Raw genomic sequence first — 25929 nt, forward strand, 5'->3', positions numbered from 1 at the left:
ATGCTTATATATCTAAGTATTACCTTACATACCTTACAGCCTGTTTGGGTTGCCCCAGGTCCCTCAGTGTGAGGCACCTCTAATGTCTACCAGAGAATTGCTAATGCATCTTTCGGTATATTTTGCGTCTTTCAATCTTGGATGGTCTGGGATGCAGCTTAGATATTTAACAAGCTTATTCTTAGACACATCTGTGCTCACTCTTGATATATTCCTCAGGTGAGCTGGCAGCGCATTGAATAGATGCTGCATTATTGATGCTGGTGCATAGTGGATTAATGTCCTGTGTGCTTTCCTTAGTTTTCCTGGTATAGTTTTTGGGTGCTATTAATCTACCTCTGCTTGCTCTTTCTGATATTTTTAGCTCCAAGATGTTTTTGGTAATTCCTTCTATCTGTTTCCATGCCAGTATTATCATGAAGCATTCTCTTCTCCTTTCTAGACTATATAATTTTTAAAATTGTAGTCTTTCCCAATAATCAAGATTGTTAACTTCTATTCTAGCTATAAAGGACCTTTGTACACTCTCCATTTATGCAATATCCTTTTGATAGTGTGGGTACCATATCATATTGCAATATTCAAGTGGACTACGTACATACGTTTTATAAAGCATAATCATGTGTTCAGCTTTTCTTGTTTTGAAGTGCCATAACAACATTCCAATTTTTGCTTTGCGTTTTGCCAATAGAATGACTAGTTGATCATTGCACAATACGTTCCTATTCAACATCACACCAAGGTCTTTAACTGCATCCTTATTTGTGATTGTCTCGTTATTAGGTCCCCTATATGCATACAGCATTCCTTCTTTACCTCCATAATTCATTGATTCAAATTTACCAGAGTTAAATACCATCCCATTTACCTCTGCCCATTCATATACTTTGTTAAGATCTCTTTGTAGTGTGTTCCTATCTTCATCACACGTAATTTCTCTACTTATTCTTGTGTCATCAGCGAAACTACTCACTACAGTCCCCTTAACATTACTGTCTATGTCTGCAATCATAATAACAAACAGCAATGCAGCTAGCACCGTACCTTGTGGCACACCGGATATTACCTTGGCTTCATCCGATTTATCATCGTTTGCAATAACTATCTGTTTTCTGTTGTGTAAAAATTCTTTTATCCATCTTCCTACTTTGTCCAATATATTACGTTTTATAATTTTCTTCGCTAATATATTATGGTCTACCTTGTCAAAAGCTTTTGCAAAGTCTAGGTAAACCACATCCGTTTCTTTTCCAGTTTAAGTTATTCTTATATATGTTATCCTATTCTTATATATGTTATCCTATTCTTATATATGTTATCATATTCTTATATATGTTATCATATTCTTATATATGTTATCCTATTCTTATATATGTTATCCTATTTTTATATATGTTATCCTATTCTTATATATGTTATCATATTCTTATATATGTTAGGTATGTTATGGTGGCATAACATACCTAACAGAGGCGCCATTAACCGATTATCGGCACCGTTAACCGAAACTCGACACCCTAAGTTCCCATAAATCATTGAGTTTTGGTTAATGGCGGTTTTCACTTATCAGCTCCCCACCGAGAACTGAACCCCTGCCAATAACTTGGGACTGCCTATTTTACATTAAGACAGTCCCTGGTTGTCGGTGGTCTTGGTTAATGGCGATCTAGTTATATGGGGCTTGTCTAGTTCCACAAAATCAGCACATCATGGCGCCATAACACAACAAGTGTCAGTTATGGTGCCTTAACATATCTAACAGAAGCACCATTAAACGAAAATCGGCGCCATAAGTGCCATAAATTGATGCGTTTAAATGTGGCCTCACACGAGGCCTTTTTTCTCCAGCTTCGAGCCGTTGCTGGCAAAAATGAAAAACCAGGAGCTTTTATCTCGAGATTTTAGCTTCCTGACAGAATAGGAAGCAGCAGGCACGATCCGCGAGCCACAGCGTAGTGTAAACAAACAAGATGGCTGCTGCTGATAGGATGTACTCTCAGACCTTTGACTTCTCTTCTCCTGAGCCAGTCTCGAACCCACAACCGTTTTTTGTTACTCTTGCATTCACGTAAGTTTCCGAGAAATACACCACTGCAGCACATCTTGCAACAGTCCGACAATTTCTGGGCGCCATAATGATATCAGCTGATCAGTTTTGTTTACTTTTTCCTACGGCTCCTCGAAACCACGCATTCCTAGTGTGACGATACAACACTTTTGCTCGTGAGCATCGGCTGGATGCTGGCCAAAACCGCAAGCAAGAAATGACTAGTTTAATACCAGCTTAAGTTAATGGCGGTTCTCGCTTACCAGCACCCAGCAGAGAATGGAACCCCTGCCGATAACCGGGGACTGCCTGTATCACTCTATGATATCATTACAGTAAATAATAAGAAATTACAGAATATTGCACTACTAAATAACGAAAAAATCTGAGAATAGGCAAGTTCCCGCAAAAAATCTATAGATATGTTCCAAAGAAAAATCCATGAATAGGCGACATTTCAAAGAATAATTTATAAATAGGTTCCACAGAAAATCTGCAAATAGGTGAGTCCGCTTATCGAAAGTTCGTGAATAGTGAGGTTGACAGTACTAGCATTCACATTTTACTTTTCCAAATGGCACTGGTTTTTCTTGAAATGCACCTTTTCATAATCAATATCAACTTCTTACTCATTTTAACAGGAGTGAAATAGTAGCATACAAAAGAGTGAGTGGATTAATCTTTAGCAAATAGGACTGAAAAAGGTACAACATGAACTATGTGTCACTTCAAAACTAAAGGAAAACCAACCAAATCAGGGTTGAAAACAGTTAAGCCTAAAGCAAGAACAAAAATGGTACAAAATGACAATCTATGGATGAGGAGAGTGAGGCAATTAATACCAGAGAAGGAAACATATCAGGGAATGACAACAATGATATCACAGGATGCCACTGGTAAGTTCCAGATGGCTAGGTGGGAGCAGATACTAGCGCATTCTTGCATGATATCACCACAGAACAAGGATGACAGCAGGAGGCATCTGCATAACACTTTATGAGGCGAATGCCCTTTTGGGAAACAAGAGCCCATTCTAGCACAAAACTAGCTTAACCTTTAATGGACGGATACCCTCATATGAGTAATGTAAAAATAACAGGTTTTGAGGGGTGGACGGATTACCTCCTAGTGAGTATGTATCAATATTATGTGCCATCGATTTGGAGAAATTGGGTGGGAAAGAGGTTCCCTTATTCAATACCCCATAAATTTACTAATGGCAACTTTTAGACTGGCTTTGCTTGACTCATAAATATACCTAGATGTTGTTGTTGGTTTTCGGTCTTATCTTTTATGATAGTATGTCAGTTATAATTGTAATTTTTCAAATAAATATTAGAAAAACATGTATAATTATGAAAAGTTACTACATCTTCCATCTCGGTATATCTACATAAATATTTTACAACAAATATATTTAGAATTTGTCACTGATTTTAGTTCTTATCTATTAAGATATTGTGTAAGCTGTAATTATAATTTCAAAAAATTAAATTAAATTATTAGAAAAAATATGTATAATTTGGAAAAATTTACAACTGCCTTGGAAAAGAGGCCCCACAAGGAGTTGTAAATAGTAATTTTCAACTTTTCTTACATCTTGTGCATTTCCATATCTTCCATTTTCCACTGGTGTTTTTTCCTAATTTGGCCAACCTCAAAGTTTAACATATCAGGTGTCCTGCATATGTTTTTTTAGCCTGGCTCTTAAGGCTTAATCTAGATTAATAATCTGCAGAAACAAAAGAGCCATTATTACAAGTAGGAACACCTGTAAAAAGGTGACAAGTATGAGACAATAAAGGGGGAACTGAGTAAAATTGGGAGGGTTATCATCCCAATCGGAAAAGAATACAGGGCGAGTAAATGATTAACAACAGAAGAATTGATGGCCTGTTCAGAAACTATTGAAACAAAGTAATACTAAGTCTATAATCTCTAAGTAACTCCACCAGTATCACTTTCTCCAGAAAAGGATGATACCTGAGCCAGTCAACAAGACTGATTAGGTAACCCTTACCTAATAAATCCTCTGCAGCATGTGTCAAATTCCAGCCAGAAGACAGCTGGGAAAAAGGTGGCGAAGGGCACAGGCACTGGCCCTGAGACACACCTTAGTTCTCTGTCACAGGTAGTCCAGAGGGTGGGCTACTGACAGATAAAGGCTCCAACACCTTCTCTCTCACAAGGGTGACCTTTTTCTCACAAGGGTAACCAAAAAAAGGTCAATCACGAAAGGGGGAGACCGCAATCTTCACTCTAATGTATGCGGTCAAATTTCTAACCAATAAAAAACATGCAATCTTCACTCTTATATATATATAGTCAAATTTCTAACCGATATAAAAAAATTCCCCAATTTACCTATCATTTTTCTCATAAACCACATAGGGAACATAAGATGGTGGAGCAAAGGAAGCAAGAAAAGAATAAAGTTATTGGGTAATGGAGGAGAAGCAACACTGGAAGAAAAATAGACCGAGTAGGCTACAGCTGGCCCTAATGAATTGCCTATGTAATCTATCAGCCTCTTGCATATTCCGTTACTTCACAAAATTATTCATCCTCTTATCTGATCACTCATTTTCTTTAAAATGAGAAGAAAAACCACACTTGTGCCTCAACAGCAGGGATAACATGTGGCCATCGTGCACAATCAAAACATTTGGTTTAAACAAAACTCGTTCCTAAACAGCCCAATGCTTTCATCTGTGCTTGCTGTGCATGGCATAATGCAGAAACAGAAAACAAGAACATTACTGTACAGGATAAAATCAACCAGTAATAGTAAAAATTATTGCTGATTCACACTGTATGCACAAGGACACGGCATGAAGGGTTTTGACAAGAATTTAAGCGTTCCAATGCTGCCTGGTGAGAAACAGATGATTACAAAGATACTCCAACCATCATTTTGTTTATTCTGAATGCAGAACACACGTAATGGCATAGGATATAAGCCAACTTTAACAGTATGTGACTCTCATTCCAAATAACATGAAAGTAACTAGGTAAAACTTACGATTTTTATTTCCAAATGTCATGATTTTGTCCATTTCATCAGCATTATGTACCACATGCGTCAGCAAATCCTTAACATAAACACCAACATCAGGCCGTTCTTTGACTTCCAGGCGGACCGACTGGTCTTGTCGCAGCAAGTCTCGAACTTCTTCATTATATATTTCCAAGTAGGAGACTCTTACTAAAAATCTGGAAGAAAGCTAAATGTAGAATCATATTTTCAAAAAGACTCAAAACCTACATACAAAGCTATAGTATTCATTTAATTTACGTTACAAATATTAGTTTACTCCGATATAAGCAATGTTTTAAAGGTGAAAAAAATACTATGGTAATTCACACTAAGAATTCAGTTCAACTATTCAACATCACCCTAGCCCTATACTAATCTAAATAAACACCTCATGTTCAAGACTCAATTTATTACTCATCAACATGAGGCATAAACTAGGGATGCACCGATACCAAATTTTGGGCCGATACCAACTTTTAAAGTCGATACCAATACTGATAAACAATGAACCTATACAGTGGGGAATCCCTTAGTCGCGGATCAGTAATCACGGGATCACTTAACCACAGGTTTTTCCTTGGACTACTTCTCAGTCTATAACGCTGGTATGAATCGCAGCATCGTGGGCTTGTCCGTGGTAGGCAAAGCCTCGACTGCAGTCCGATAACCACCAACATGAATGAGCAGATTCACACTATGATATTAACAGACAATAAAGGTAATAAAACCATTCTCCCCTTGTATATTATTGGTATATCTTCATAATAAATAGCCTACTCATGGAATAATACCACATCATTACCATCAACTTGTACTTGGAGTGACCAGCAACAAATGTAAACATTGAGTTACATTGCGTTCACAGCGACCTTTATCATTTGTTAACCTTTTAGAAATGTCAATAGTAGTAATGTAATTACGATAGTAATAACATTTAGGAAAACATTAACTTTCAATTCAAACTTCATTATTATTTTGATAGAACTTAATTAACTTCTCCAAACAATGCAGTCATGCAAACGATAATTGTTATAGATTATGTATTGTTTGCGATCGGCGACGAAGCGTCAAAGCAAATAAACCATTTTTACCCTATATATTATTGTTATATCTCCATAATAAAATGCCTATCTTATATATTAATGGCATATCTTCATAATAAAAAGCCTCTTCAAGGAATAATTTCTAGGAGGAAGCATTTTTCAAAAGACAAAAATACACTTTACAAGTTTACAAGTTTGCACTGATTACTTTATTTTGATGTGATTAAATTAATATTACTGTACAGTACTGTAATCAGTACAGTAACTAATTTTTTATCATAAATGTATATTCAGCCGCAAAAAATGATATTGTATGATACAATAAAGTTTGTTCATACTTACCATGGCAGAGATATATATAGCTGTATTTTCTGAAGTCCGACAGAATTTTAAAAACTTCCGACACACGCAGTGGTCGGCCAGGTGGTTAGTACCCATTCCCGCCGCTGGGAGGCGGGTATCAGGAACCATTCCCATTTTCTATTCATAATTTTTATTTCCACTGTCCCCTGAGGGGAGGTGGGTGGGTACTTGATTATATATATCTGCCAGGTAAGTATGAACAAACTTTATTGTATCATAACAATATCATTTTGTTCATGAAACTTACCTGTCAGATATATATATAGCTGAATCCCACCTTTGGAGGTGGGAAGGGACAGAATAGAAGGATTTTGGGAAACAAATGCATGCAGATGATTTACATCTTGGTTCCACCTGGTTAGCATAGCTGGCTTCGTGGTTACTGCCACGTAAGTCTGCTTGTGCTACTAGAGTTGCCAGCGAGGTAGAGACCTATATAGCTGGTGCACTCCAGATGATCTGTCAACAGGGGCGAGACCACGAAGTGACTAGACCATATTGACCATACCATGAGGGCTAAGAAGTAAAAAATAAATATATATATATATAAATATATATATCACCACCTGACCAACCTAGCCAAGTTAAGGTGTGTTAACTAAGGCTTAAGAGTTAGAAGTCGCCGTTGTCGGCGACTCAACAACTAAATTAAGAGCTCTTCCTAACCATTTTTCTACAGGATAGGATGAGTGGTACTTCTTGCCCCCAAGATGTGTCTGCAGACACGTATGGCCCTAGCGAGCAGCAGATCTCATATGCCATCTTCACATCTCGCAGGGAGTGTGAAGTGAACACAGAGTTGCTTCGCTAAAACATGGTACTCAGGATGTTGCTGAGTGCCATGCTCTGTTTGAAATGCTTCCGAGCCCGCGCCCTCACCTCGTGAGCATTCAGATAAAAAGATTTCAAATCTTTGTGCAAACACAATGAAGGAGCATTTTTGAAAGAACTCCTTAACACTAAAGCCAGGCTGTTCTTCGATATGGGCAAGTCTGGTCTTTTTCGAACACTGCAGATTGCCCGAATGACTTCGACTTTCTTGAGTTTTATGTAGATAAAACTTGAGAGACCCGACAGGGCACAGGACTCTCTCTGGCTCCTGCCCACTAACTTGTGCCATCCTTGCTTCCAAGCTCCTGGCCCAAGGACAAAACGGGTTACCATTCTTAGGCACAACGAAGGGTTAGAGAGCACACCGCCTTGTGTTCTCTAAAGCCAAAACTTGTAACGATGGCTTAAAATCTCACTAACCCTCTTTGTCGTATCTAGGGTGGTTAGAAGAAGGCCTTCCTGATCACATGCAAGAAGTTAACAGGTAGGAGAGGTTCGAATGCTTTGACATCAAGAACTTCAGACTACGTCTAAGTTCCATATTGAAGCTTCGATCTGGACATGCACAGTCAGTCCGTACTACTAAAGTCAGGTGACCGACCAGTTGACCAGTCAGACGAATCAAGGACAGCAAGGCTGTACCCTGAAGACCATAAGGCACTATTCTTCGCTGAAGGATGAGTGCTGGACTGCCTGGGCGTTCAATCTAAGCAAACCTTGGGGGTGTATCAACGCAACCCAACGTCGTCAGCGAATCAACTCCTGACTCGAGCTTCTGTGCCAGGAGAAAGGAGCGAGGAGCAAAAAGGCGATTCAGTCCCGAAGGAAGAATGCCTGACAGTCAAACCTGGTCTCATGTTACACGATCATCGGGGGTGTATTAACGCAAACCGACTTCGTCAACAAGAAACTCAGGGCTACTATATGTCGCCTGATCTCGCACGAGTGTCTGACTCTGAGAAAAACAGGTGAGACAAAAGTAGATGGTGAGCGAGGTTCGAGATTCCACAGAACTCAAAGATCGTGAAGGGCTTTGTTGTTTGACAGACGCAAATCTCTGAGCCCAAAGGCCGTCAACAACATATTTGCGTATTCTTTAATAGTTGTGACTGCCAGCTTATCCCATTCTTCAGACGGAAATGGAAGACGGTAATCTTATTGGTTAACCTGTCAGCATCGATAGTCCGCCCTGAACGTAGTCAGACTCAGAGCGGAGAGGTTATAGGTACCTTTCGAGTTAGAGTAGACCGACTCTCTCGGAAAAGGTCCTTGGAAAGTGAACTAGGAAGTATGTGACCTCTGTGAAACCAGGATCCTGAAGGCCAACATGGGGCGATCAGCGTCATTGTCGCTCCTGTGACGTCATAAACCTCTTATTACATTTTCCTAAGCGATTGAAAAAAGGGGAAAAGAGACTAAATATCCATCCCCGTTCAATATCATAGGATGGCGTTTAATGGTACCGATCCCGGATCGAGAATAAGGGAGCAGAGAAGAAGAAGCCTCTTCGTCCTCAACATATCGAAGAGAAGAATGAAAGGGCGTCCCTAAAGTCTCCACAACTCTCAATTATTCTAAAGAAAGATTCCACTCGGAAGTCAATAGTTGCTGCCGTCGATCGAGACGATTCGTACGGACTTTTTGCAATCCTGTAACGAACCTCTAGAGGATCGTTACATTCTACGCCTGTTGTTATAATAGGCTTTCTCGTAAACTCGAACAGGGACCGAGAGAAGATACTTCTTAAAGATATGAGAGAGCTGTGGAATATCAGAGTTGATCTGGACCACTGGTTCCCAAAACTCGTTACGAGGACTGGAGGGACTACCGAATCGCTTTTACTTCTTTCAGATTAAGATCCAGGACATCTGAAACCCTATCCAGATGTCCGGCACCTTCTTTCTATCACCTCAGGTGATAAACGCACTGAGAGATGTTCAGAATCATTCCTAGATCTTGAATAATATTTCAGTTTCCCGGTAGAAAAAACTGTGGTCTGAATTGCAGTCTATTCGGGGAAACAAACTTCTTCAGGAAGGAAATGGTCCCCAGCAAGCTCATCCATTCCCCTCCCGAGTATGCTTACTTCCTAATAAGGCTGCGCTTTGCCTAAGCAGGAGAGCATATAAAAGTGCAATGTTGCGGTAGACTCGTAGTTTCTATACCGTGCGGTAACGAGCACCGAAAGGATTAAGAGATAACTCTGTTGACATAGTAAGGCAAAACGAATGCAACGTTTATTCATTCACGTAAGAAATCCCCTCAATCTTAGGCTAAAGTCCGTGATTGTAGGGCAGAGATACAGTTAGTCCCAGTCAATCCCGCGGAGAGACGTAACCGCCAGCACAGAGATACGGTTAGTCAGTCAATCCCGCAGGAGAGGAGAGACAGTAAGATACCGCGCATGACAGCGCCCGATCTGTTACTGGCTCGGTTGGACTGGAGGACAGACACAGCGTGACAGCAGCAGCCAGCAGCTTACGAACGTCGTCTCTTAACTTATGTCTGGGTTGCCAGCTACCCTATTCTACGAAGAAATAGGTCCGTTATTTTTTGAGCAGAAAGACTCTCAAGCTGGTATATTTAAGCGAAACAGAAAACGCTAAATATATAGATGCGTTTGTGTCGTCCAAGAACACTACCATAACAACGGTAAAAGATAAATCGGAAACTCCTGGAAGGCTGCAGGGAGTAACGATTAAATGTCCTTAAAATAGACAATAGACCTCTCGGTTTGCCATCCGAAGAGGTAACTACAGCAAGCGTATATGACTTGAACCAACCAGAAGTCAAAATAACGCAAGGCAAAATATGAAATTAATATCACAATAAAGTTTGTTCATACTACCTGGCAGACATATATATAGCTGAATTCGGAAATACAGCTACATACATATCTGACAGGCAAGTTTCATGAACAAAACTTAAGAGAATCGAAGCAGTCAGCTCAAGCTTCTTATGTTACTGGACATAAGCGTTCATTGACGTAGTCTACAAGTCTATTCTGTATGAGTCTGCGAATGACGAATGAGAGCTCTTCCGAATCTTGTCAATAGAGCTTATTCGCTTACGCAATATCAAGTTAATGAGATGTTTGTCAATGAGAACTAACCCATTTACGGGACAAAGAGATATTTTGTCAATGAGGGGATACCACTTACTTGACAAAACGAAAGTATATTGTCAATGGGGGAAAGTCACTGAATTGACAAAACGTAATCCAGGAGTCAAGCATTTAATTTTCCGATTCCCGTCTCAAACGAGGAAGGGGCAAGAATCCTGTTAAGAGACTGGGCTTACGGCAGGTAGAACGACGATGTTCAATTCGGCAGCGTAGTCCCGACTAGAAAACTAACAAAATCTATCATCTGAAAAACCCTTTCAGATGGGCTAAAAAGCTTGCAAAATTATCCTGGGAAGAGGAAGAAACTCTCCAACCAGCTTCCTCCCTTTCCCGCTCGCCGATAATCACAACTAATGCCTGCTAAAGCTTAAAATTGATTGGCAGTATTGGCAAAGGAAGTCCTGTCTTGCGCTTTCCTGAAGAGCGTCCTTTTGATGAAGTGCCTTTGCAAGAATCCCACTGAACGTTGCCGAGAGTCCTGACGTGCAGGACATTGAGCCTTACATAAACCCGTAACTGCCTTATCGCAAAGTCTGACTGCGGTAGTGGCAACTTAAATTTATTGGCAGAATGGCAAAGGTTGCGGTAGAGCAAACGAGATCTTCCCTTGAGCTTTCCTTAACTCCATCCACCTATGCGAAAAGCAATATTAATTGACAGAGACCTCTTGAATACACGAAACCCGATGTCTTGCTGGGTTTCGAAGAAGAAGTTGTCTGTTCACTTTAAAACTTCCTCCGAAGCACTGCTACTTCACATTCTTTGCAGGTGAGGTAGAAGGTATCACCTGAGGTAGAGGTAAAACGTATTAGGCCCATATCTGAAACAAGAGCTTGAAGAGTTCAAACAGAAACGTTCAGCCAGGCGACACACCTGGCGTGCGCTGGTGCACGCTCGGCGTCCACTGGCGCGCGCGCGGACGTCGCCACTGGAGCGCGCTCGGCGTCCACTGGAGCGCGCTCGGCGTCCACTGGAGCGCCGACTCGGCGGTCCACTGGGCGCACTTGGCGTGCACCCTCACGCGCCTGGAGTCCATCCGAGCGTCCCGGGCGCCCGACCGCTCTCAAAAGCTTCCTGCTACTATGACTTCTTTTACGTATTTCTCGGTGGAAAGACGGACACGAGTTCAGGCGACGTTCGCCTTCTTACTTCTCACTGAAACGCATAACGAGAGAGAGAGAGAGAGGACGTGAAGCGTCCTCTTCTATAAAGCTTCTATTTAGAGGGCGCGAGTCCTTCCGAAAGCTCCAACCCCATGCATGGGGAGGACGCTTTCGGAGGACGAGAAGCAATCTTTCAGGATTCGTGCACAGCGCACGCACTTTGGCAGTCTGGGATTTTCATCAGAAACTGCCGAAGGCACGCCAGATCGGTGGGGGTTCCTTGTAACCCTCCTTAGGCTTTCGACATGCTCCCTCCCCGGGTTCCTGGGAGTCAAGCAGAGGTCCCGGCTAAGAGGCGAAACGAGGCCGATCTGACGCACCCTCCACTACACAAGGGGTATCACTGCACTTCTGCACTTCACTTTTACTCTCTAAAGCAAGCACTTTCGATTCTAAGATACGAATCGAAAGAGTATCAGAGAAAGGCAATTCCTCTACAGACACTGCTTAGGGCCACAAAGGCAACACTGCAGGGTTAGGAGTAACAATTACAGAAGTAGCATTCACAGCAATGAAGGAGAGCGAGCACCTCTCGTAGACATATTCATAGCCCGTAGGCCATACTACAGGGTTAGGCAAAATAAAGTCTACAGGAAGGTTAGCAGGTTCACTACCCTGACTTTTGTTACTATTAATTGAGTACATACGAATCATACGTCTTCCTTACGGAATTAGACAGTTTATGATTAATTGCGTACATACGAATCATACGTCTTCCTTACGGAAATAGACAAAGTCTCACACTCCTTACATGACAAATCTCAACAAAGAAGCAAGACCCATACCCCTCGTACATACCAAGTGCGGATCTACCGAAGCTTTCGGTAGCCACACCCTATCTTGCAGACAACCCCGTCTGAAACTAGCCTAACTAGATTCAGATATTTTATGCAAAAATGAAATCAAATTCAAATCAATTTAAGATAGCGTATGCCTAGCCACAAATCCCACAATCCAAGTAAATAAATCAAAAGACAATTAGGATACTTAGCGGCAATGAAGTTTCCAAAATCCTAAGACGGAGGTACTGAAAACAGGTTTGTGGTAAAATAAAACGTTTTCTATTAGTGGTCCGATAGCTTTTGTTTACTTTTTCGTGGTTCCGGTTGCTGACTTGTGGTCTCGTATTACAGCAGTAGACTTGCCAGATTATGGTACAATGCTTGATTCTTTGTATAGGTTACTTATGATGCCCTTTGTATGTTATATGCTTTGTGTATATTCTTGGTTAAACTGTCTTTCATAAGGAGTGTGATTTTATGTACCTTCTTAGTTAATCAAGTGTTTATTTATGTTTTATGTCTGTGTTCAACAATGTGTTTTTTTATTTGCAGTGTACTACTGTAGTGGAATTGTTTACTGAATAAAACCTTGATTCTGGTTACACCGGGTTTACTTCAATTTATTCAGTAAAACAATTCAATCGCCATGGAACGGCTTCTACACCCTCCCGGTTCGAGGTGGACCCTGACTCTGCCCAGGCCGCCAAGGAGTGGACACACTGGCTGAGGACATTTACAAACTTCGTTCAAGCAGTGCAGCTGACTACCCTACACTTGACAACTGGTTCTTCTCACTAACTATGTGGCTCCTAGTGTGTATGACTTTATTTCTGAGTGTGAGACTTATGAGAAGGCTGAAGAGGTTCTGACATCTTTGTACGTGAAACCAAAGAATGAAATATTTGCCAGACATTTACTTGCCACTCGCAGCAAAACTCAGGTGAGTCTGGATCAGTTCCTGCAGGCACTGAGCTACTTGCTAAGGACTGCCAATTCAAAAGTGTAAACTGCGGAGGAAGCGTTGTGACAGTTATGTTCGGGATTGCCTTCATTAATGGTTTGGTCTCGTGTGCAATACGCCCAGCGTCTGTTGGAGAATAGGACACTGAACCTAAATACTGCTTATGAACAGGCCCGCACTCTGGAAATGGCCCAGAAGCATTCAGCCTCCTACTCTTCAGCAGAACCTGTCAATGCTGCTGTGTCAGCAGTGAGTCAAGAGGAGGAATCATCTAGTGCTGAAAATAACAGTGAGTCTGTTTCTGCAGCTGCTATTCTGGTGCTCGATGTGTGGAACAACCGGCATCCCCGGACTCAGTGTCCCCTGCTAAACACGCAGTGTGTTTGAAATGTAAGAAGCAAGGGCATTATGCTAGGGTGTGCCGCTCTGTGAAACAGGTGAGTGGCTCTTCTAGCCCAAAACATTCCGCAGCAATGCTAGCTTCAATAGTGGGGGCCTCCCCTAAGTGTCTTGAAAAATCCATAACACCTCTCAAGCTAATGGTAGCCTTGTCAGTGCCCTTATTGATACTGGGAGTTCAGACAGCTTTTGTGCGTCATGATGTAGTGGACCTAAACAAACTAACTATGTCTCCAGAGCATGGAAAAGTCTCTATGGCTGATGAATCCCTGTCCTCAAACATCTTAGGTCTGTGCACTGTGGACTTGGAGTTGCAAGGAGAGACTTTACACGGTGTTGAACTGAAGGTGTTTACAAAGCTTATGTAGTGATGTGATACTAGGGCATGACTTCCTGAGGAAACATTCTGGTCTGGAAATGGATTTTGGAGGAGAAAAACCTCCCTTGAAGATATGTTCACTAGGTGTTGTTAAGGTGACCCCTCCCTTCCTTTTCAAGAACCTGACACCAGATTGTAAACCAGTGGCTAATAAGTCAAGATTATACTCCTTGAGTGACAAGAAGTTCATTGAAGCGGAGACTGAGCGTATGATGTCGGAAGGAATAATAAGGCCTAGTAATTCTCCTTGGAGGGCTCAAGTGCTGGTGACATCAGGGGAGATAATCAGAAAAGGAGGATGGTTATAGATTACTCTCGTACCATAAACAGGTTTCACCGAGCTTGATGCCTACCCCTTGCCAAATATCGACGAGATGGTGAACAACATTGCACGGTACAAGGTGTTCAGTACCTTAGATCTGAAAAGTGCTTACCATCAGGTTGCAATAAGAGAAGAAGAGAGACCATACACTGCATTTGAAGCTGGGGGCAAAAACTTTATGAGTTCAGTCGCATTCCATTTGGAGTGAAAAATGGGAGTAGCAGCTTTTCAACGTGTGCTTGACGAAATCCTTAAGAAAGAAAAAGTAAGAGGTACTTTTGCTTATGTTGACAATGTTACTGTGTGTGGTGAGACAGAGGAGGAGCATGACCAGAATTTACGGAGGTTTTTGAAGGTGGCTGAGTACAATCTCACTCTAAACCACAAGAAGTGTGACTTCAAAGTCAGATCCATTAGATTACTTGGGTATTCAGTAACGGATGGGGAAATCAAACCCGATCCGGAACGCTTGCAACCACTGTGGAATCTTTCACCCCCTAAAGATGCAGCTTCTCTTCGCATGACCATGGGATTGCTTGCACATTACTCAAGATGGATACCAAAAGTTTTCAGAGAAAATCCGCCCTCTCACACAAGCCAATGGTTTTCCTTTGTCCACTGAAGCACTGCATAACTCTCGGGAACTTGAAGAAAGACATTGCTAGTGCAGTGGTAACGGCCATTGATCCCTCCTCTCTTTTCACTGTGGAAACGGACGCCTCTGATCATGCGATAGCAGCTACTCTGACACAGAATGATCGCCCAGTGGCTTTCTTTTCCCGCACTCTCACTCGCAGTGAACAAGGACATTCCTCAGTGGAAAAGGAAGCTTATGCCATAGTGGAGGCATTGAGGAAGTGGAGACACTACTTAATTGGACACCACTTCAAGCTCATCACTGACCAACGTAGTGTAAAGTTTTATGTTTGACTCTAAATCAAACAGTAAAATAAAGAATGACAAAATAGCAAGGTGGCGAGTGAACTCTCATGTTTTCACTATGACATAGTATACCGTCCAGGAACAGAAAACATACCAGCTGATGCTCTCTCCCGCATCTGTGGTGCCACTACTTCTGATAAACTCCGAGAACTTCATGAAATCCTATGTCACCCTGGGATATCTCGCATGATGCATTTTGTCCGGGGGCGGAATCTACCTTACTCGGTAGAAGAAGTGAGAAAAATTACCACCTCTTGCCAAGTGTGTTTAGAGCTCAAACCTCGATTCATCAAATCCTCGGGACAACTGATCAAAGCAACCCAGCCTTTCGAGAGGTTGAACTTAGATTTCAAAGGCCCAGTTCCCCTCTCAATCTAGAAACAAGTACCTCCTCACTGTTGTGGATGAATTTTCAAGGTTCCCGTTTGTTTTCCCTTGTGCAGATATGACCACTAGAACTGTCATCAGTTGTTTGGTGCAACTTTTTGCTTTGTTTGGCATGCCAGCGTACATCCACACTGACAGGGGTGCATGTTTATGTCTGAAGAGCTGAAGGATTTCCTGATGAAGAAAGTGTTGCTACCAGTCGCACTACACCTTTATAACCCTAAAGGGAATGGTCAGGCTGAAAAATATAACGGAATTATATGGAAAACTCTGACATTAGCCCTTAAGACAAGGAACCTTGATGTGTCTCAGTGGGAAACTGTTCTCCCAGATGCTCCTCCATTGTATACGCTCCTTGCCTTGTGCACTTCCACGAACTGTACTCCTCATGAGCGCCTTTTCCTGCATAGTAGAAGGTCCACCACTGGCCAATCGTTGCCTACTTGGCTCATCCAAGGAGGGCCTGCTCTCCTGAGACGTCATGTAAGATACAGCAAGAACGACCCCTTAGTGGATGAGGTTGAAATTGTAGAGGCGAACCCCGAGTATGCTCATGTGAAGCTTCCAGATGGTAGGGTGACTACGGTTTCATTAAGACATCTTGCTCCTATGGCTAGTGACAACCGTGAAAGTACAGATGCTGGGGTTCCTGTATCTCAGTCCGAGGTTCCTGAGGAATTGTCGGTTGCAAATGCTCCTCAGGAGATTGCACGCGGTCTCTCCCATGTGGATATTGCTTCTCAGCATGACACTCTTCAGGAATCCCGTACAGTCCCTCAACAGGTAGCCTACCTCCTCCACAATTCGAGGTCAGAGAGAGTGAGGCAACCTCCAAAGTACCTTCAGGATTACTCCAAGTGAACTTAACTGAGAAGGGAAGAATGTGGTAAAAATAAACGTTTCATATTAGTGGTCGATAGCTTTTGTTTACTTTTGTGGTTCCTTGCTGACGTGTCTCGTATTACAGCAGTAGACTTGCCAGATTATGGTACAATGCTTGATTCTTTGTATAGGTTTACTTTGATGCCCCTTTGTATGTTTATATGCTTTGTGTATATTCTTGGTTAAACTGTCTTTCATAAGGAGTGTGATTATGTACCTTTCTTAGTTAAACTCAAGTGTTATTTATGTTTATGTCTGTGGTTCAACAAATGTGTTTTTTTTATTTGCAGTGTACTACTGTAGTGGAATTGTTTACTGAATAAAACCTTGATTCTGGTTACACCGGGTTTTACTTCACAGGTGTTTTCAGCACCAGCGACAGAAAAATTATGAATAGAAAATGGGAATGGTTCCTGAATACCCGCCTCCCAGCGGCGGGGGGGGAATGGGTACTAACCACCATGGCCGCCACTGCGTGTGGTCGGAGTTTTTAAAATTCTGTCGGACTTCAGAAAATAGAGCTATATATATATCTGACAGGTAAGTTTCATGAACAAATAAAATACGTATGATCACCGTGACGTCACACTTTACAAGTTTACAAGTTTGCACTGATTACTTTATTTTGATGTGATTAAATTAATATTACTGTACAGTACTGTAATCAGTACAGTAACTAATTTTTTATCATAAATGTATATTCAGCCGCAAAATAAATACGTATGATCACCGTGACGTCACCAACCTACAGTCTTGTTCGTATGTAAGTATTATTTTTACACAACGTGATAGTGGTTACACCATTCTACAAACTACCCACGTATTTTACATACTTATGCTCTAAACTTTATCATAAAACACTTTGCTTACTTTTTTGTGGATCCCAAATAGTACTACATCCCGGAAAATTAACCCTTAAACGCCTATTGGATGTATTAAATGTCGACAAAAATTGTCTGTTGGGTGCTTAATTGACGTATGATACATCGATGCAAAAAAAGTTTTTTTTAAAAATTTGTGGAAAAAGTTATAGGCCTACTTGGCGAAAACTTTTGAATCATGCACCTTGAGGGATGCTGGGAGTTCACAGATCAAGCTGTTGTTTTGTTTATAAGCGTTACCCAGGGGCGCATGCACAAATTTATTTCTTCTTGCACTAAAATGCATCAGCGACACATCTCAGAAATTATTTCGTCACTTTGACGTAATTTTTGCACCATTTTATATTAGCCATTACATAGAGTTTTATATATGAAAATGTGTGCAATTTCATGTAGAATACAACAAAAAACAACCCATGGTTGTACTTTTATAAGTTTTGAAATATTTTCATATAAATAACGATGTGCCAAAATTTCAACCTTCGGTCCACTTTGATAGACCGAAATGGTAGAAAAATGCAATTGTAAGCTAAAACTCTTGTATTCTAGTAATATTCAATCATTTACCTTCATTTGCAACAAATTGGAAGTCTCTAGCACAATATTTCAATTTATGGTGAATTTTTGAAAAAAACTTTTTCCTTACATCCACGCGGTAACTGCTGAAAAAATCAGAAATTCTTTAGTCTGATGTCGTCATGTTTGCACCGTTTTATATTAGCCGTTACATAAAGTTTTCAATATGAAAATGTGCACAATTTCATGTAGAATACAACTAAAAATAACTCATGGTTGTGGCTTTTGTCAGTTTTGAAATATTTTCATATAAAGCAAGATAAATAGAAAAAATTTGACCTTCGGTCAACTTTAACTCGACCAAAATGGTCGAAAACTGCAATTGTAAACTACAACACTTACAGTCTAGTAATATTCAATCAATTACCTTCATTTTGCAACAAACGGGAAGTCTCTAGCACTTTCAAAAATACCGGCTCGACGTTTAAGGGTTAACAAAATCGCAAATTTTTTCAAAGAGCAAGATTTACTAATTATACTGTATTTTAATCTTATTTTCAAGATTAAATACATTTTTAGGTTTTTTAGAATAAAAATGACTTACTAATTTCCTGATACTAATATGAATGTAAATAGCAAAATATCAATAAAATGCTAAATTAAATATTTCATAAAATCACAACCTCTTTCTCTCTCTCTCTCTCTCTCTCTCTAAAACAGCAACTTTTCAAAAAAAAAAAAAAAAAAAAAAAAAAAAAAAAAAAAAAAAAAAAAAAAAAAACCACCACCTTAATACTGATCTATTATTATCATAATAAAAGAACAAGATGGTCCCCGACATTTGTAGGTACTACATAGGTGTTGCCGTATTTTTATTCTTTCTGTGATTTACTAAACTGTGCTTCAATACAACTTTTATAGTTGACTCAAGTAATTATCACACATTACAACAGTGTAAAAGAGAATATTTTATCACTATCGATGTTTCCTTTCTTATCACCGTAAAAATATTTAAAATATGAATTTCATTTGTAAACAACACAATGTTGTTATTATTCTCGACCTAAGCTGGTCAAGTCTCTCTCTCTCTCTCTCTCTCTCTCTCTCTCTCTCTCTCTCTCTCTCTCTCTCTCTCTCTCTAATATGAATTATTGTATCATAAACTTTTATGTACAAAGTTAAAAATAATAATAATTCCATTAATAAATTAGTTTCTTTTAGCAACTATAAATTGTTTACCAAAATAATTCTTTCGGTAATAAACGTCCATCAGCTGATTCTAAATATAAACAAAAGACAAAAATAGATTTTTATCATTGTATTTTGCTGTTTATACATTAATGTTATAGTTGGGTGCTATCATTACAGTAAATCATGTTTTTTTTTATCATAAATATGTTCATTCACAGAATAGATATACTATGTACTTTTAGTTTTGTGCAAGTTCCTTGTTAGACGAGAAGATTTCGCGCTCATCTACCAATCCGGCGGTCCGAGGTTTGATTCTCGGCTCGGCCAGCGTGGAACCAGAGGAATTTATTTATGGTGATGGAAATTCATTTCTCGATATAAAGTGGTTCAGATCCCACAATAAGCTGAAGGTCCCATTGCTAGGTAACCAATTGGTTCCTAGTTACGTAAAAATATCTAATCCTTTGGGCCAGCCCTAGGAGAGCTGTTAATCAGCCCAGTGGTCTGGTAAAACTAAGATATACTTAACTTTAGTTTTGTGCAGTAGCCAAATCACGAAAATAAAGAGTAATTGTTGGCTAATATAGTACTTTTGTTTGCAGATCTTATGAAGGGGAAATTGAAGATAGGAAAGAATTTATAAAAGATTTTGACATTATAGAGACATATAACCTAAATACACACACAAACAAAGGCGGCATAAAGTAAGCAAGGGGGACGTTTCAGTGACAATACCCTTCTACTATTACTAATAGGAGCAGCCATTGTTAGTTTTAAAATGTTAAGTTGCAGTAAGTACATGTGTATTTTCAACCTACATAGGATAGCATGGACCAATCAATAATGAGTACCCATATGAAAGTGTAAGGTATATTAGGTGTTTAAATTAGTATTAAAATAGGCAGTTAGCCTATAAAAGTTTTTATAGGTAAGACATCTTTGGTGTTTTAACTATTGAAGTAAGCAGTTGGGGTGGGTATAGCCTAGTTTTCTGAGGTGTGATAACGCAGATATTTGCTTATCCCGGGTGGCTGTGCCCCCCAACTCCTGCGATTATCTAGGGCCCGCTGTATACAATATGCCTATACAGTATATAGTTTATTTGGTGGGCTTCGTTAGTATATACAGGTAGTCCCCGGTTGACGACGGTTTCAGCTTACGATGTTCTGAGGTTATGAAACTTCTCAATTATATTCATCAGAAATTATTTCCAGGTTTACGGAGCATGTTCCAGGGTTATGATGCTTGCAACAATGATCGGACAAAAGAAACACGACTCCAAAAAGACAAAATAATCAATATTTGTAAACACAATAAAACGGGGCTGCCTGTATGTTTTAGGAAGCCTAGAAGGGTTTTAAATTCCTATACTAATGACAAAAGTATTGGCCAGAAATTTACCTTTCGGCCCAAATAACCGACTGAGGGGTGGTATGAGGTGGGCATTAAACTGTATAGGACCTAAGGCTTGTATGCAGTATAGTTATGAAAAATATGAATTACTTTAAAAATTTATTATTTCTTCCTACAAAATATACAAACCATTGGTCCTTGATATATGAAGAACTAAAATCCCATACACAAAACAATATTCATTTAATTTACATTACAAATATTAGTTTACTCCAATACCAGCAATGTTTAAAGGTAAAAAAAAAACACTAATTCATACTAAGAATTCAGTTCCACTATTCAACATCATCCTAGCCCTATATGTACTCTAAATAAGTATCCCAATTCATGTTCAAAATTCAATTCATTACTCGTCAACACGTGGTTTAAACTATGAAAAATATCCTGTTTCACACAAAGGACTTTTCAATACCCCTCAAGAACTCGGCATCAATCTCAAAAAACCATTATCCTGTTTTGTTCATTACTTAAACAACCAACTATAAATGAGTGTGAATTTATACTGTATTCAAAGATCTCTCGCAAAAATTAAGAATAAATTTAAATTCCAGAAAAATCAACAGCCTATTTAGTAGATGAGAAGCCATGCCAATGGAATTACGTATTTTCAGCCAAGCTGGAACAAACATTGAACTTTTGAACAAGGTGGTTAGGCAGTAAACTACCATCTGGTAGGCAGGAGTCTGCCTGCCCAGAAGTAAACAATTCAATTTGCCTTTTGGCCCAGATAACAGACAGGGGTGGTATGAGGTGGGCATTAAATGGTATGGGACCTCAGGTTTGTATGTACCGTGTTCACCCCATATTCGCGGGGATGGGTACCAGACACCCCCGCGAATAGCTTGAGCCCACGAATAGTTAGAATTCCCCTCTAAAAATGCTTATATCTGCCTATCTTGAAAGTTCAAATACCAAATGTATACTTTAGGAAATCATCCTACATAAAATATACCACTGAATTGGTATTATTAATATTTCAATGTCATCTGAAACATTTTACCATTAGAAATATATAAACAGCCAATAACAGAGAGAGAGAGAGAGAGAGAGAGAGAGAGAGAGAGAGAGAGAGAGAGAGACTCCTTATGATATCAAAAGACAAAAGATTGAAATGAACTGCAATAGGCAACACTTCTTCCCCTCCCATTACATACATACATGTACAGTATATCTTTTCCAGAGAAGTGGTCCGGTTAAACTAAGATATACTTACTTAACTTGCTGCCTGTCAGAGAGAATATGATTGAGTGCTGCCTTGTTTCCAGATAGAGTAGTACCCCAAACTTAAGTGAGGTTAGGTTCCAGACCCCCTCGCATGAGGGAAGTTTTACATAAGTTTGGCATGGTCTCTAAAAATGGTAATAAATGCTTATTCTAGAGTTTGAACACTAAATATAATGCTAATCATGCTCCCTAAGTACGTATCAAGCTAACTATTAAATGAAATTAAGTTACTGTAATTTGATTTAAAAATTAGTTTAAATACATTACCCTTAAAAAAGAAATAACTGGTTGGTGTAAAAATAGTTACAGGAACTACTATGTACATACGTATCCATTTTCGTATATACGTACTATACCAACGTTACCCCTAATTCATGGGATGCCATTTTTTTCCCTCATGCGTCACTAGGTAAACTTCATAAGTCTGTTATAATGAAGGTTGGTACACAATTCAAATAAATAAAGAAAACATGTATGTACATACATAATGTTTGCAGAGGGTGAAGGTAAAATTCAATCAATTTAAAATAATGTACGAGTGTGAGGGATAACTATGAGAAAGAGGTAAAAATCTGGAGGGGTATCATCTTTAAAAAGTGCAAATGGGATCACATCTTCTGAAAGTACATTAACTGTATGTGCTCTAATTACGTAACAGAGTACATACAGATTGTACCAGTACTCTTCTCCAAGGTTAAGATAGTATTTTTCACAGAACGACAACTCTGTTATGTCTCTGATATGTTTTACTAATTGACCATGAAGGTCTTATATAGTGACAAACACTGTGAATTACATACTGCCTTTGTATATAATTTCAAAATCATAAATAGTATGCACAGAATCTCAATACCGATTTTACACTTAAAAGATGAACACTTAAATTAGTATTTGCTATGAACATTTAAATTAGTATTTACTAGTATGTACATACTTCCGAAATTTAAGTTTCTGAAGGGATATCATCTTTGAAAAGAGCACTAACTTTGTGAATGGGTATTGAATCTTGTAAAAGTATGTACGTATATGCATTACCTGTAGGTGCTGTAATTACTTTTGTATCATATTTATGCATGTACAAAAATAAAAATAATCCATTTAAAAAAAAAAGATTTTATGCAGAAAGGCTTTAAAGCTTAAAAATTTACATAATAAATTAAACAAACACTTTTGCAGGGTTTTGCAGTGTTTCTGGAAGATTCACAAATGTTCGCTCTATTGTGAAGAACTCGCATATGATAATTAGTTGGGTTCCAATGAAAAGTTTGCGCTATTGTGAATTCACACACCTCGAATCGTAGCAGTTCGGGGTATTACTGTACATGCCAATGCCATGGTATTGTCCGCACATGGACTACTGCCTTGTTTCGGACCATGGTCGAGCGACAATGAAGGCCTAGATGAACCGCCTTCAGTTCTCTGACATCATATGTAGACTTTGTTGCTCTGGGGTCAACATGCCTGATATTTCCTGCTTCCTCAGTAGAGCTCCCCACCCTATGTCTGATGCATCAGAATAAAAGCCTAGATCAGGATCGAAGGACTTCTTTTCTGGTTATCGGCACCAATAATTGAGTACTGATACTGATACTGATACAGACCTAACAGGGGTGTCATTAACCGGTTATCAATGCCAAAATCCCATTATCTGCAATTTTCGTTTATCATTAAGCCATCAGAATGGAACCCCCCCAATAACTGGCTAGTACCTATACTCCCAAAGTGAAAAGAGAGGAAAGCTCTAAAAAGCCATCCCTTTTGGCCTTGTCTGCAAAGGACAAGACTCCTAGCCAGTCCAAGGTAATGTCTCCCAATAAGGATTGGAAGTCCTAAGTCTTATTAGCCAGTGCTCCCACTGTCCACTCAAGGAAACTAAAATCTTCAAAAAACCTTGACGATATTCTTAACGGATGGTCTAGCTCTGCCAACGAAAACATTATCTTCACCAACAAGAACTCAGAGTGTCAAGAAGAGTCAATGAGACCAGAGAAGTCCCCTTGGGAGGAGGCAGCGACTCTTAAAGAAGGAGCTTCCCTGGTAACATATAATAAATATATTCTTCAAACTAAGCAAGAGGGAGGAAAGGTGAAAGCTTTCCTTTGCACCCTTTTAGCTAAAAGACAGTCGCCCATCTCCTTGAGACACTTGTTGGAAAACAAAAATAGTACCATCTTGGGGAGTCTAGTCCTGTTGTCTGGCTGACTCCTAATTAAAAGAAAGTTGAGGCAGGTGATACTGGGGCAGCTAGGGCAAAAAAGGTGGGGAAGTTCACCAAAAATTACTGAAGTAGAGTTCCTCTTCTATGGAGACCGAGGACTGGATAGTATCATGAATAGCCTTGGAAGCAGATGGAGCTTTCTTCAACCACCTCATTATTTCAGCTAATTAATGCTTAATAGGAGCCAACAACAGTTTATCTTCCTCTAAAGGTGATGGAGACTGGTCTCTGAACTGACTGAAGTGGAGAAAGACATCTGGGAGCAGGTGCTTGGGACTAAGAAGCGGGTGTCAAGAACTTACGAGTTGGTACTGGACACTCGGGAAGTGGCAACATGTCCCATGTAGCTACAAGAAGGCTGTGGGCAAGTACTGGCCTTCTGATTTCACTTAACTGGAACTGTATCTGATGCCAACCCACATCATCTGAAGGGCACTTAAGCAGTCTAGAAGAATCCAGGAATCACCACCTGCACCTCCTGTCCTTGTAGAAATCATCAAACTTGAAGATTAACTGGTGCAATCCTAATGAGATTCCTTATCAGTGGCTATCTGTCCACACCTGGGATCATGCAACAGGCTCGACTGAAGGAGCAACTACCTATGGGTAAACCCCATCGGCCTCCCTTGGACTTCCAGCATGTCTTGAAGCAAGGGAGCCAGGAACAGTAGGTGGATGAATACAGTCACCCGCCCCCCCCATTCACAGGGGATGTGTACCAGACCCCGCCGTGAATAGCTAGAATTGCAAATAGTTGAAGATGCTTTTAAAATGCTTAAAGCTGCCTATTTTGTTAGTTCAAACCCACTAAAAATGTTTATACCTGGTTTTTTAAATAGTTTTGTCACAAAAAGTGCATTTTTTTATGAAATTTATAAAAAAACAGGAATTTATGGATATCTCCCATAGAAAAATACTGCAAATAGGCAAATTTTTAGCAAATAATGGGGGTACTATATGTTCCAGATAGAAATCCGCGAATATGTGAGTCTGCGAAGTAAGAGCCCAAAGAATAGGAGAAAAGTCAGGAATAGTGTGATTTGAGCACTTTCCACTGCTTCTCATCCCAAGAACAACATTCATCACACGTTTACTCCTTACTACATTCTTGTCCCCTAAAATTAATGCATTTGTAATGAGGATCACAAGACTTTCGTAACCTAGCTTTACACCCTTCACTGGAATCGTGACAACTAGAATTGCTGGAATCAGACTTAACTCTATAAAAACTAGGGTAACTATCCAAAAAAACTAATGAGCTGACAAAAATGTGTTGGCTACCAAAACAAAGTAATTGTACATCAAAATACAACCATGAAAAGCCTGCTGCAATGGTGTCAATGTCAACAACAAGCCAGCAGAAACAAAATTGAGTTTACCTGCCACATAGTTTCCCCAAGTGCTCTAATAGTGGGCAGGGGCCTGGCACCTACACAAAAAGCAACAGAATTGCTACCGCGATTTTTCAAAAGAGTTTCGGGCAAGTAGAAACATAAGCTATGTAATAAGTACCTGGTAAGTTACTTATATGAAATTAATAGTTTCTTGGGTTTACCACACTCCTGGCACTAGAAGATGAACTTCAGGGTTATTCTGACTTTGTACTAATCTTTGCAACATTTTCAGCTTGTTTCAGCTTGACTTTTTATACTACATTTTTGCTTTAACTGTGCACTTGTTATAGGCAGATTCTTCAGGTACTGATCACGTATATTTTTTATCTAACCACTTTTCCCTAAGTAGGGCACTTCACTTGGCACTAACATGGAGCTCTAAAATGAATGTCCTCTATCCTTAGTGAGAGAGAGAGAGAGAGAGAGAGAG

General features: G+C 39.8%; 1 pseudogene; it reads right to left on the bottom strand.

Moving 5' to 3' along the window:
* The window catches only part of LOC135216535 (kinesin-like protein KIF3A), a 133055-nt pseudogene that overhangs the window by 32711 nt on the left and 74415 nt on the right, over positions 1–25929 (bottom strand).

Source organism: Macrobrachium nipponense, chromosome 6 (genome assembly GCF_015104395.2).
Source record: "Macrobrachium nipponense isolate FS-2020 chromosome 6, ASM1510439v2, whole genome shotgun sequence".
NCBI classification, from domain to species: domain Eukaryota; kingdom Metazoa; phylum Arthropoda; class Malacostraca; order Decapoda; family Palaemonidae; genus Macrobrachium; species Macrobrachium nipponense.